General features: G+C 36.4%; 1 protein-coding gene across 9 annotated transcripts in view; it reads right to left on the bottom strand.

Annotated features, from left to right (window-relative positions):
- STK4 (serine/threonine kinase 4) overlaps positions 1 to 12,468 on the bottom strand; it is a 114,970-nt gene that overhangs the window by 58,459 nt on the left and 44,043 nt on the right. The window lies entirely within an intron of this gene.

The following is a 12,468-nucleotide window of genomic DNA, read 5'->3' as shown; positions in this document are numbered from 1 at the left end:
GTGGACTTAAGAAATTGAATCTTTAAAACAAGGATGATGAAACACTAAAGATAACATTTCTGTAGTCTAATTCTAAACCATGTCATAAAAATCAAAGAAATGTCTGTTAAGCGAGAATATAATCATTTGTCTAACTTCTGTCACCGTTCAGATGAAAAAGTGAGAACATCTGCCTTCCTCATATTTGAGTTCTTCTTTCTTACCAAACCACTTAAAAATTTCTAATTTTTGAAGTTAAAACACCAACTGTTCTTTGTCTCTTTCAACAATGAAAATCCACAAATAAGGAAGTCTATCTAAAATATATTTGCTTTTACCTTCTGATATCAATACCAGGGACCTGATTATACCTGACATTTACTAGAATTCAAATTTCCAAAAACTAAAGTGAAATAAAAAGAGAAGTTTTTTATCTAATCACATATTTAGATATAAGCTGCAAGTAAAATGCACATATGTATTAGAAATTTAATTACAGCAAAATGTTTAGTTAAAATGTTACATTTATCAGACTGCCAAAAAGCTAAAGTTGATTTTGGAGACAGAAGAATGGAAAAATCCCTCTCCTCAAGTTTTATGTTATGTATATTTTACCACAATTAAAAAAAAAAAAAAAAAAAGGAAAGTAAATCCCTATTCTGCAGTTCAAAGATTTAGATTCCAGTTCTGACTATATGATCTTGGTAAAACCACAGGTTCCCAATCTGCAAAAAGAAGACACAGGGCTAGATTACATCTAATGTTCCCTGAAGCTTTGAAAAGTTCCATGATTTTATGACTTGGCAGTAGCATATGAAAACATATTTATACTCAGTTATTAATAACTATTCAAAAGAAGAAGTTCTTATCTCTAGTAGGATTATGATACTGGATGCCTCTAATCTAAAACATGCTACAACTAGATGTGTACAGGCATAAAGCAAAGACCAAAGTGAAAAGTAGTTGAGACTCAAGAAATATTTTAGTGACAAGAATATCTCTGATTCTTTGGATTTTTTGTTGTTGGTGGTTTAACAGATGGAAGAGGTGGCTCAAACTGTAATAAAGATGTCTAGAGATGCAGATGATAATAATATTTTATGGAACTGAAGTGAAAAATTGAATGAACTGACTGATAGGGGAAGCTATTTTAACTGGCAAGAAACAGCAGACATTCAAAAAGTTAGCTGATCCTTGCATTTAGTTATTCCAGAAATTAAATGCCTCCACCATAATGGTTCTTTCCTTATGTGTGAGAGTGCTTCACCGACATGTTAAGTTTATATGAAGAAGACAGCATTCCTATTGTGAATAACACTGTCATTAAATTGCAGCACCTGTCCTACGTCTGATTTTATAGACTGATAATAACTCTCAGTAAACAGATTTGCATTCCTATCACAATTAGTATCTAAGATAAATTATTTTTTTAAATGGCCACAATTTCCTCCTGGTATCTTCATCCTCGCCTTATGCCCTTTCACAATGACTCTGGGCCTGGTTATCTAACCTGCTTTGGTCTTTGAGACAACAGCAAATGTATAGCAAGAAGAGACTTAAAAATTCTTGTGTAGGCCAGGCATGGTGGCTCATGCTTGTAATCCCACCACTTTGGAGGCCAAGGTGGGAAGACTGCTTGAGCCCAGAAGTTCGAGACCGGCCTGGGCAACAGAGCAAGACCTGGTCTCTACAAATAATATTTTTTTTTAAAAAAATTAGCTGGGTGTGGTGGCATGCACCTGTGGTCTCAAATATTTGGGAGGTTGAGGCAGGAGGATCACCTGAGTCCAGGAGGTCAAGGCTGCAGTGAACTATGATCACACAACTGCACTCCAGCCTGGGTAACACAGCAAGACCCTGTCTCAAAAAAAAAAAAAAAGTCTTGTACATTTTACCATAATATAAATAAACCTGAGCCTGCTAGATGGTGAAATACTACGTGGAGAGGCCCAAATCAGCCATCCCCCGCTGTTATGGCACCAGCTGACCACAGAGCAGAGCTAACCAGCTCAGACTAGAATTGCCTGCCTACCTGAGACCAACCTAACTGCCAACCTACAGAATCATGAATCAAGTTAAATAAAATGGCTATTTTAAACCACTAAATTTTAGGGTGGTTTATAATGCAGCAAAAGCTAACTGATATAGTTTCAGTATCTCTCTCTCTCACACATAAACATACACACACACACACATACACACACACACGCCTAAACATACACCCCTAAATCTACAAAAACAGTTCTATTATTTGGAAACTTAGGTTCAAATTCAACAAACATTCACTACATACCTTCTAAACTTCAGGCTTTCTACTAGGTGCTTTTGCATAACGGTCTCATCCAAACTGCATGACCACCATATAAAGCAGAGGAGGAAAAGCCTTACACTTAATAGGCATCTACCAAGTGCCCGAAAATGTACTATTATCACTTAATCCTCAAAGAGTCTTTTGAGATATGTGTTATTATGCCCCTTTTACAAGTGAGAAATTTGCAGAAGATCTCTAAGCTAGTAACCGACAAGGATGGGATTTGAATGCCAAATGTCAGGTTTTAAGTTTAGTGAGCTATATCTCATACTGTACAGTCTCTAAAATCAAAATAAAGATTCTTGACATGTTAGGACTGCCATCAAACTAAGTGCAGAAAGAGTGGGGAAATGTAATTTTCCCAGTAACCTTATCTTTGAACTTTTCTTTCAGTACCCTTTAGCTAGATAGATGATCAAGTGTGCTGGACAGCAGTCTATCAGGTTGAAAAGCATAATCACTCCAAGCTGATGAAAGGCCATGCTGTCCCCCAGGGCTTCAGCTGGCTGTTGGGTTTTTTTGTTTTAACTTGAGCTAGCGTATTTTTCCAGATGTATCCCAAGAAATAAAGATGTTCAGCTGAATGATAATACAAGAAACCTAAAGCCATAGAAAGAATGGACTCAAGAGAGAAATCAAGCTTTGAAAATAACCACATCTTGCTCTGATTCCTTTATCTGATGCAGGAAATGCATGAATTCGTATACTAAGACTGGCCTATTTTTCTTTGTAAGCAGCATTTGTCAAGCTAAACGAACGATCTCTCTAAGCCTACAGACAAAGCAGTGAATTCATAAGCAACCGTATCTTCCATTTATTTTCCTTTGAAAAATGCTAGTAAAAGCAAAAGGAATCAACACCCAAATGTCCATCAGCTAATGAACAGATAAACTAAATGCAGTATATCCATACAGTGGAATACTATTCAGCAACAAAAAGAAATACTGATACATGCTATAACATGGATAAACCTTAAAAACATTATGCAAAATGGAAAAAGCCATTCTCAAAAGGCCACGTTATATGATTCCGTTTACATAAAATGTCCAAAATAGGCAAATCTATAGAGACAGAAAGTAGATTAATGGTTGCCCAGGGATGAGAGGAGAATGAGAATCGCTTCTCGGCCTTTTGGCTAAGATCAAGTGAGAGGAGAATGAGAAGTGACTGCTAAAAGGATTAGAGTTTTTTGAGGGGATGATAAAAATGTCTTGAATTCAATAGTGATTAAAGTTGCAACACCTTCTTAATATCCTAAAAAAACACTGAATTCTGTGCTTTAAAATGGCAAATTTTATGACATATAATTATATCTCAATTTAAAAATAGTGGCCAGGCATGGTGGCTCATGCCTGTAATCCCAGCACTTCAGGTGGCCAAGGCATGAGGATGGCTTGAGGCCACGAGTTCGAGACTAGCCTGAGCAACATAGTGAGACCCTGTCTCTACAAAAAAAAAATTTTTGTTTTAATTAGCCGGGCATAGTGGTGCACACCTGTAGTCCCAACTACTCAGGAGGCTAATGCAGAAGGATCACTTGGGCCCAGTTAAAGACTGCAGTAAGCTATGATCGTGCCAATGCACTTCAGCCTGGGCAACAGACCAAGATCCTGTCTCCAAATTTAAAAAAAAAAAAAGTAGAACTTTAAAAATTAGATGTAGAACTTCAAAAATTAGATTGTGGTGATGGTTGCACAACTCTGTGAATAAACTAAAAACCATTAAACTGTACACTTTAAATGAATAAATTGTATGGTGTGTAAATTATATGTCAGTAACTCAATTTTTTTTAAGCAGCAAGACACCTTTCCTTTACTATTTGCTCTTATTTCTGGATTCATATGAAGTACAACATAATGCCTGGGTAGTCGTAACTGGGAAGAAGCTTGACCAAAGACTGAAGCCCACTGTTCCACTGGAATGACCATCTACTAGACCTTAAACTTCATGACCTTCAATTTCAAACCTTCATTTTCCAGACTGTCACTAAGTAAACCACAATGGTCAATCTACTATTTCCTTAATTCCTACAATGACTCTTTTCTACTTAAATCGTAATTAATTCTGTGCAAACCAGAGAACTGGGCAGAGCCTGCCTTTTTTTCTCTGTTTCTTGCATGAATGTTGGCAGGAAAAAAAGAAAACAAAAAACAAAACAAAACAAAAAACTCTGGTATTCCTGCAAATGTTTTCCTCTGGCTTGGAATAACATGCCTTAATGTACAATTCTTATCACAGGGTTTTTTTCTAACATTTGTTATGAGTGCATGGTTCTGGGTTTTGTTTTTGTTACCAGGCACCTAAGTGCTTTACATGTATCAGCTCATTTAATTACACTGGTTACTATCCAAGTAGCTGTGTATGGCCATAAATATTCCTTTGAATGTCCTTTGAAACCACTAAGAATTGTTGGAATCATAAGTTACAAGGTTCCCTGGAGCCCAGAATAACTCTTCCAGTTAAGCAGTTTTGGTAATTGCCTCTATATGAATTGACTTAATTTCTGGGCAATGGTGCTCTAGCTATTTTAATTCTAGTGAACTGAAATATATCAATTCAAAGAGATCTAAACCCAAAATTCAAAGGGTTACTAACTAGAGCAATAGTGGCAGCACATCTAAAAAGATAAAAAAATGTTCACAGGTGAGAATGGTCCACATCTTGGTTCTTTCAAGAATTTCCTAATTGGTCTCATCTTTTACAGTCTTTTGAAACTCCATTTTATCACTTTCCTAGTCAAAGTGTCTTCAGATACCCTATTAACAAGAGAATCAGGTTCAAACTCCTTACTTTGGAATTCAAAGTCTTCCAAAATCCAGTCAACACCCACATCTGCTTCAGCCAACCTGAATACTGAAAACACATTTCTACCTTTCTGACTCTGCACCTGCCTGTAACATCTTTCCCCAGCCTTCCTGCATATCTGAGTCATTGCCTTCCTTTTCACAAATCCTTTAACGCTTTTCTGTACCACTTACCTAGCATTTGTCTTAGTATATCCTTACCTTCATATGTAGAGGTCCTTTCTCCTAACTTGCGTCATTATCAAATACTAATATTTGAAGCGTCTAGAGTAATGCTCTATACACATAAGAAATTAGAACAATTAGAATAGTACACATGCCATAAGTAATACATAATGATAATGACAAATGTCATTTAATTCTTTTTTTTTTGAGACGGAGTCTCGCTCTGTCACCCAGGCTGGAGTGCGGTAGCCGGATCTCGGCTCACAGCAAGCTCCGCCTCCCGGGTTCACGCCATTCTGCCTTAGCCTCCCGAGTAGCTGGGACTACAGACGCCCGCCACCTCGCCCGACTAGTTTTTTGTATTTTTTAGTAGAGACGGGTTTTCACCGTGTTAGCCAGGATGGTCTCGATCTCCTGACCTCGTGATCCGCCCGTCTCGGCCTCCAAAAGTGCTGGGATTACAGGCTTGAGCCACCGCGTCCGGCCGACAAATGTCATTTAATATATAAGTTACTGAGAGCAGTGAATGCCTCATTTGGTTTTCATACTCTACACATTAATGACACATAGTGACTATCTAATAAATGCTTCTTGGTTGGCATTAAATATTCATTTTTAACAATAACTGATTCCAAATTGATATTTCTACAGCAAAAACATTTGAAAAGAATCTGCTTTTTCTTCATAGATCCACTTAAATTGATATTTAAAAATGTATCTCCATTTTCTTGCTGAACAAAAGAAGGTCAGAACAGCAAGCTTAGAGCACCAGAGAAATAATATATTCCATTAACTGATGAAGAAAGATTTATCTGCCTCTTAGGCTTAAGGATCAAAGTATATCTTTTGTGATTCACTTTCCTTTGTTCTTCATTACCATTATGCTACCACCCTCTCTTGAAAAACGTATTTCCCCCATGGCTGTTCTCGGCTCTCCTCTTACCAATATAACTATACTAGAGTAGCTATCTTTCAAAACATATAGGCCTTGAGCCCTTCACCCAAGTTACACTGAGATCTGGTACTTTCATATCCTAAAATGTGGTCTGGCAGGGTGTTCTGAACGAATTTTCAGGCACCAGGAGTCTGTGCTTTTTGGCTCATTCCAAAAGAATCAAGAATGCTAATGGTTTCCAAAGATAAAAGTGGGCCCAACATCTGGATACAATAAGAAAAACTGCACAAACAATTAGGATTTAGTCTCCACTCTGGCAGGACAACCTTGAATTATTTTTGAAACTGTGAGAAAAACCTAAGTACCAAGATGTCTGCTCTTCTATTGTAAATCTCACTCACGAGGGAGCTACTGATAAAATGCACAGTGAACCACAGCAGTTATCTTTTGGGGGTGGAAAAAAATCCAGTCGGTAATAAATGCCACTGTATTAAGATAAGAGGCTGAAACTTTACAAAAGAAGGCTCATGTGTATCTAAAGTCTGGCCCTCTTAAAAATCTGTCATCTTGTATTCTGAGCTATTTAACAGATTCTCAAAACATGTATCATCTTATTGCCAAGGAATTTAAAACACATGGACACACACACACACACACACCACCCCCCCCCCAACACACAGAGCCTCCTTCTCTCTTCTCTGCATAATGGTAAAATGTTACTGAAACTGACAAGTGACCTTCCCTTAGCTCAACCATGTTCATGAAGCCAGCACTCAGGCATTCTTGGGGTAGCACTTACAAAGCACCATTAATACCAAGAGTAAAAACTAAAAGCATAACTATCAAGAGAAAAGGAATTAGGAAGAAGAAAAGTAGCGCTGGTTGAAGAAATGTTTAGGTCCTATGAAAAAAACACTGTCATACATTAAAAGACTTATTATAATACCTACGATTTTTGAGCATTTACACACTAAATATTTTACACATACAATCTCATATCATCTTGACAAAACTACAAAATAGGAACTTTGGTGCCCCATTTTTTTAGACCAGGAAACTGAGGTTCAAAAAAGAAAGAACTTGACCAAGGTGACATAGTCTGTAAGACTCTCAGCGAGGTTTCAAGTCAAAGACTCTGATGCTATAAATCAATGTTCACTCCACTACTCCTTTGTCCTTCTCTTGCCCTTACTCAAAGATAGGGTTCCAACAAAATCAAATGTTTCCAGCTTTAGTTTTGGGGTGCACAACTGCACTAACGCTGTCTGAAACTCTCATATGATGCTAAGTGTGAGTGGCAAGCATACACCAACACAATCCTCTGATGATAGTTGTTTAAATCCTGAAGGGATCAGAAGTTGGACAGTAAGGCTACTGTGGTAAAAGAAGTGTTAAAATACTTGCAGTACTTTATGTCCTAATTACTGTACTTGCAAATGCCATAATCTGAGTCAGAGAGAATAAGACAGATAACACACAAGGGAGACAATGTTCTAACAACCCCTTTCAAACAGAAGATGGAAAGCAAATAGGCTCTGAGTCAAGAATTTCTATCTTATGCAGCTCTGAAATTAGTATCTGAAGTTTGGTGTTGAAGTAAAATCATCTTGACAACAGCCTAGCCTTTCACCTGATTTCAACATGAGGAAACTCACAGCAACAATAGATGCCTTCATGAAACAGGACATTCTGAGGAGCTATAAACACATAATGTTTTTACCACACAATACTATCTCAGTAATTTAACTAAAACATGTTTCTGAGTTGCCCTAACTCAATTATGTCATTATGCTTTAAAATTCTATTTCAAAGAGATTAATGTGGCTGTTGCTCTAGGAGAAAAATTAGAATCTTATGCACTAAGCACAAGTTTTAAAGAGGAATCATCACCTCACTCCCTTCAATTCACTGAATCTAATCTGAAGGCTTGGTCAGGAGAAACATTCTTTCAATTAGTCGTCCAAGTTCTGCCTCCCATTGACCTATTAAGCCTGGAGATAAGGAGGGGTGACCAGGGCTATGCATCTCTTGGGAATGTGGTAAGGACAAGAAAACCATGACATTATCGCCAATGAATCCTGAGAGGAAGAACCGCCGCATGTCAAATCTTTAGTGGATGAGTACATGTTATTACAAGCAGCCATCCTTTGGCTTGTCATTTCCTCACAAGGGGCAAAAGCATTTAACTGCTAAACTACAAATCTGTGCAAATCAAGCTACTTCAGTCGCTCCAAAATGTTTTTGTTATCTCTGCCTCTAAAAAAAAATTTTCTTTTTTGTTCTCAAACATATAATTGACTTTTTAAATATTTAATAACGTCGTGAAAGCTTTTCTTTCTACGTCAAGTATAAAATTAATCCTTTTCATTTTATTTTATTTTATTTTATTTTATTTTGAGACAGAGTCTTGCTCTGTCACCCAAGCTGGAGTGCAGTGGTACGATCTTGGCTCACTGCAACCTCCGCCACCCGGGTTCAAGCAATTCTCCTGCCTCAGCTTCCTTAGTAGCAGGGATTGCAGGTGCGCACCACTACGTCCAGCTAATTTTTTGTACTTTTAGTAGAGATGGGGTTTCGCCATGCTGGTCAGGCTGGTCGTGAGCTCCTGACCTCAAGTGATATACCCACCTTGGCCTCCCAAAGTGCTGAGATTACAGGCATGAGCCACCGCATCCCGGACCCTTTTCATTTTAGCTCTAAATATTAACACCCTATTTCATAATGATCAAATAAAATGGAAGAAATTCTTCTCCTTTAAAAACAAAATGGTTACCTGAAAACAGATAATGGTGAAACTATTTTTCTGCATATTAAGATAAAAGAGAAAATATACAACAATATAAAACAAAAAATATGTAAAATTTTCCATCATTTTCACAGTACTACCAATTGTATTCAGTGCCACCAATATATTACTTTGGATGACATATGTTAGTAATACCAAAATTAACAAAACCCACAACCACACAGTGACAATTTTAACAATTTAACAATTTTCACAAATCTCCTTCAGAAGCTAAAAGATCAAGTACCAAAAATTGGTAAAGAATAGACAAATGAAAGACAATTAGCAACTGATTACTAATTATATAGATTCCTGCACCAAACAATTAGAAAATACATTCTTTCTAAGACACACAAAGCACATTTAACAAAAATTAATAACGTTAGGCCACAAATGTCTCAAAAAGTAACAAAGAATTGATATAACACAGACCACATTCTTCAACCACAATTCTATAAATTAAAATTTTTAAATAAGCAGTTTTTAAAAATCATACATTTGCTATTAAAAAACACTTTTGAATAACTCATGGGTTAAAAAATAAATGTGCATAGCACAAGCACTACACACTGGAAAAAAAATATGTACAATATACCACATATGAAAATGTATGGAATACAGCTAAAACAGAACTAAGATAAAAAGTTACAATGTTAATTAAATGTATTAGCAAGCAAGAAAATTAAAAAGCTAATTATTCAAATTTTAAAAAACTATAAAATAACATCAATTAAAGAATTTTTTTTTTTTTTAATAAAACCTCTTAAACTAAAAACAGACCAAAACTTATTTAGCCTGTTAAGGAGTATTGACCAAATTCTGCTGCAAAATCAGACTCGATGGTAAAAAACTCCAAAAATTTTCTTTAAAATGAGCAACAAGACAAGAAGGTCCACTACCAGCTCTACTATGCAACACTGTATTGGAGGTCTTAATAAGAAAAAAAACCTTAGCCAGGCTTGGTGGTTCACACCTGTAATCCCAGTACTTTGGGAGGTTGAGGAAGGAGGATTACTTACACCCAGGAGTTCCAGACCAGCCTGGGCAACATAGGGAGATCCCATCTCTACCAAAAAAAAAAAAAATCACGGGTGTGGTGGCACATGCCTGTGGTCCCAGCTACTCAGGTGGCTGAGTCAGGAGGATTGCTTGGCCCCAGGAATTCAAGGCTGCAGTGAGCTAGGATCGTGCCACTGCATTCCAGAGTAAGACAGTGTCTCAAAAAAAAAAAAATTATATATAAAGATCAAAAGGAAAAACTATAATCATAATTCACAGACAATAAGAGTGTCTCAATTTTTTTAAAAAGGAAATCGCCAGAAAGAATAAAACAGTCCATAAATATGTATACTAGTTGTCTACAGAAGAAAAATGTTAGAAATAAAGGTTTTTTAAACTACGTCATTTGTAATAGCAACAAATAAGTATCTAAAAATAAATTTAACGAAAAGCTCTAAAACATCTTCATGGGTACAATTATAAAATTATCTAAGAATATGAAAGATAGATCAAACAGATCGAAAGATAAATAAACCATGTTCATGCACAGAAAGAATTAACATACAGATGGCAATTCTGCCTAATTAATCTATATATCCAATGCAATTAAGTCAAAATTCCAGTAGTATTTTATAAAATTTGATATACTGATCCTAAAATTTATATGGGAGAGGCTGGGTGCAGCGGCTCACGCCTGTAATCCCAGCCCTTTGGGAGGCCGAGGTGGGGGGATCTCGAGGTCAGGAGATCGAGACCATCCTGGCCAACACGGTGAAACCCCATCTCTACTAAAATACAAAACATTAGCCAGGCATGGTGGCATGCGCCTGTAGTCCCAGCTATTCAGGAGGCTGCAGCAGGGGAATCACTTGAACCCAGGAGGCAGAGGTTACAGTGAGCTGAGATTGCCCCACTGTACTCTAGCCTGGTGATAGAGCAAGACTCCATCTTAAAAAAAAAAAAAAATTTATATGGGAGAATAGTGATATAAATTTCAAGAAGTAATCTGTGATGAAAAGAAAAATAAGAAGGGGATGGGAAATCTATTATAGATAAATGGTCAAAGAACGACTGAGAAGGTGACAGGATCAAAGACCTGGATAGAGGGAGGAAGCAAGTCTTTCAGATGGAAAAATAAAACAGACTACTAGAGCTCATATTGTAAATAAAAACAAATTCCTGATATATATCAGGAATATATATACTTTTACTGTAATTTACTGTAACATAAGCCTTAGTCCTGGCTCCCAACAACTTGACTTAAAATATATATATATGTATGTGTGTATATATATATTTTTAAGTCAGTTCTACACAAGAACTTTCAAGTCAGTTCTACTAAGAATTACTAGGTTTTTAAAAAATTTATTCAATTATTCAAGTAAGGCCATTTTAGCTGATTACAGTTTCAAAACTATATGCATGGTACCATGTTACAGAAAAAGAACACCAATTGTGTCAAGTCCACTGAGAAATCTGGGAAGGGAGAGAAAAAGTGACTATTTTGAGATGTTTTAGCTGACTTCTTAATTGAACTTTGCCAAGTATGAGGTATCCAATCTCCCAACTAAATAAAATAAAGACATTGCCCTAATATCACTGTGGTTACTTAAAATACACTTAAAAATGAATAAATAATGGTCTTGTTCTAGCATAAAGCCTACCTTTATATACAGGGCATTTGTGAACTCGAATGGGAACACAATTTTAACCCATTAACTTAATACAGAGCTCCCTCTGCTGGCCCAGAGAATGCACAGTGATCCTAACACTGACAAAGACCCTCTCATGTCACTTCAATTTCAATAATGTGTCCTGCCGTTGGGGGAAAAAAAAATCTCACCCAAAATACCACTGATGTCATAGCATGTCCTATAAATTAGGACTCTGAAGTCTCCATTACCTTAAGAATCTTTTCTTCCCCTTCCTCCTCTCCCCGTTTTTTATGGCCTTAAAAATGAATACTTTTACAGAGTGTTTACTATTTGCTTTTTGGTGAAGTGGGCTGAAATAAGATGGGCAGTGAGTTGATCACTGCTGAAGCTGAGTGATATAGGTCCACAGGAGTCATGATATTATTGTGTAATTGTATGTATGTTTTAATTTTCCAAATTTAAGTAACTCCTAAAACAATAAGGAATTTTTTTAAATCTCAAAATAAGTGGCAAATCTGTCAAATCTGTAATCCAAAAGGAAGAATTACAAAACCTGCAAAAGACTGTCTGTGAACAAATTTTATTTAATGTTACTCAGACTGTGACTGCTTAGGTTTTTAAATAGTTCTCTTCATGATTATAATAAAAGATGCATGTTTCTCATTAGACATGCTAAAACTATCCAAGTTCAGAAACTGGAAAGAATAAACAACTCATTGAATTAGCATTTGAATTATGAAAATCACATTTGGAAAAAAATTAATTCTTTGAATAAAAATGGGCACAATTTCCCTAACACGTGCATACACAACACATGCTAACAGGTCGGCCTAGTTGTATTGCACAGTGATTATAATCATCTACATAATTAAACC

Source organism: Macaca fascicularis, chromosome 10 (genome assembly GCF_037993035.2).
Source record: "Macaca fascicularis isolate 582-1 chromosome 10, T2T-MFA8v1.1".
Classification (NCBI taxonomy): domain Eukaryota; kingdom Metazoa; phylum Chordata; class Mammalia; order Primates; family Cercopithecidae; genus Macaca; species Macaca fascicularis.
This window is presented reverse-complemented; position numbering and strand designations above follow the sequence as displayed.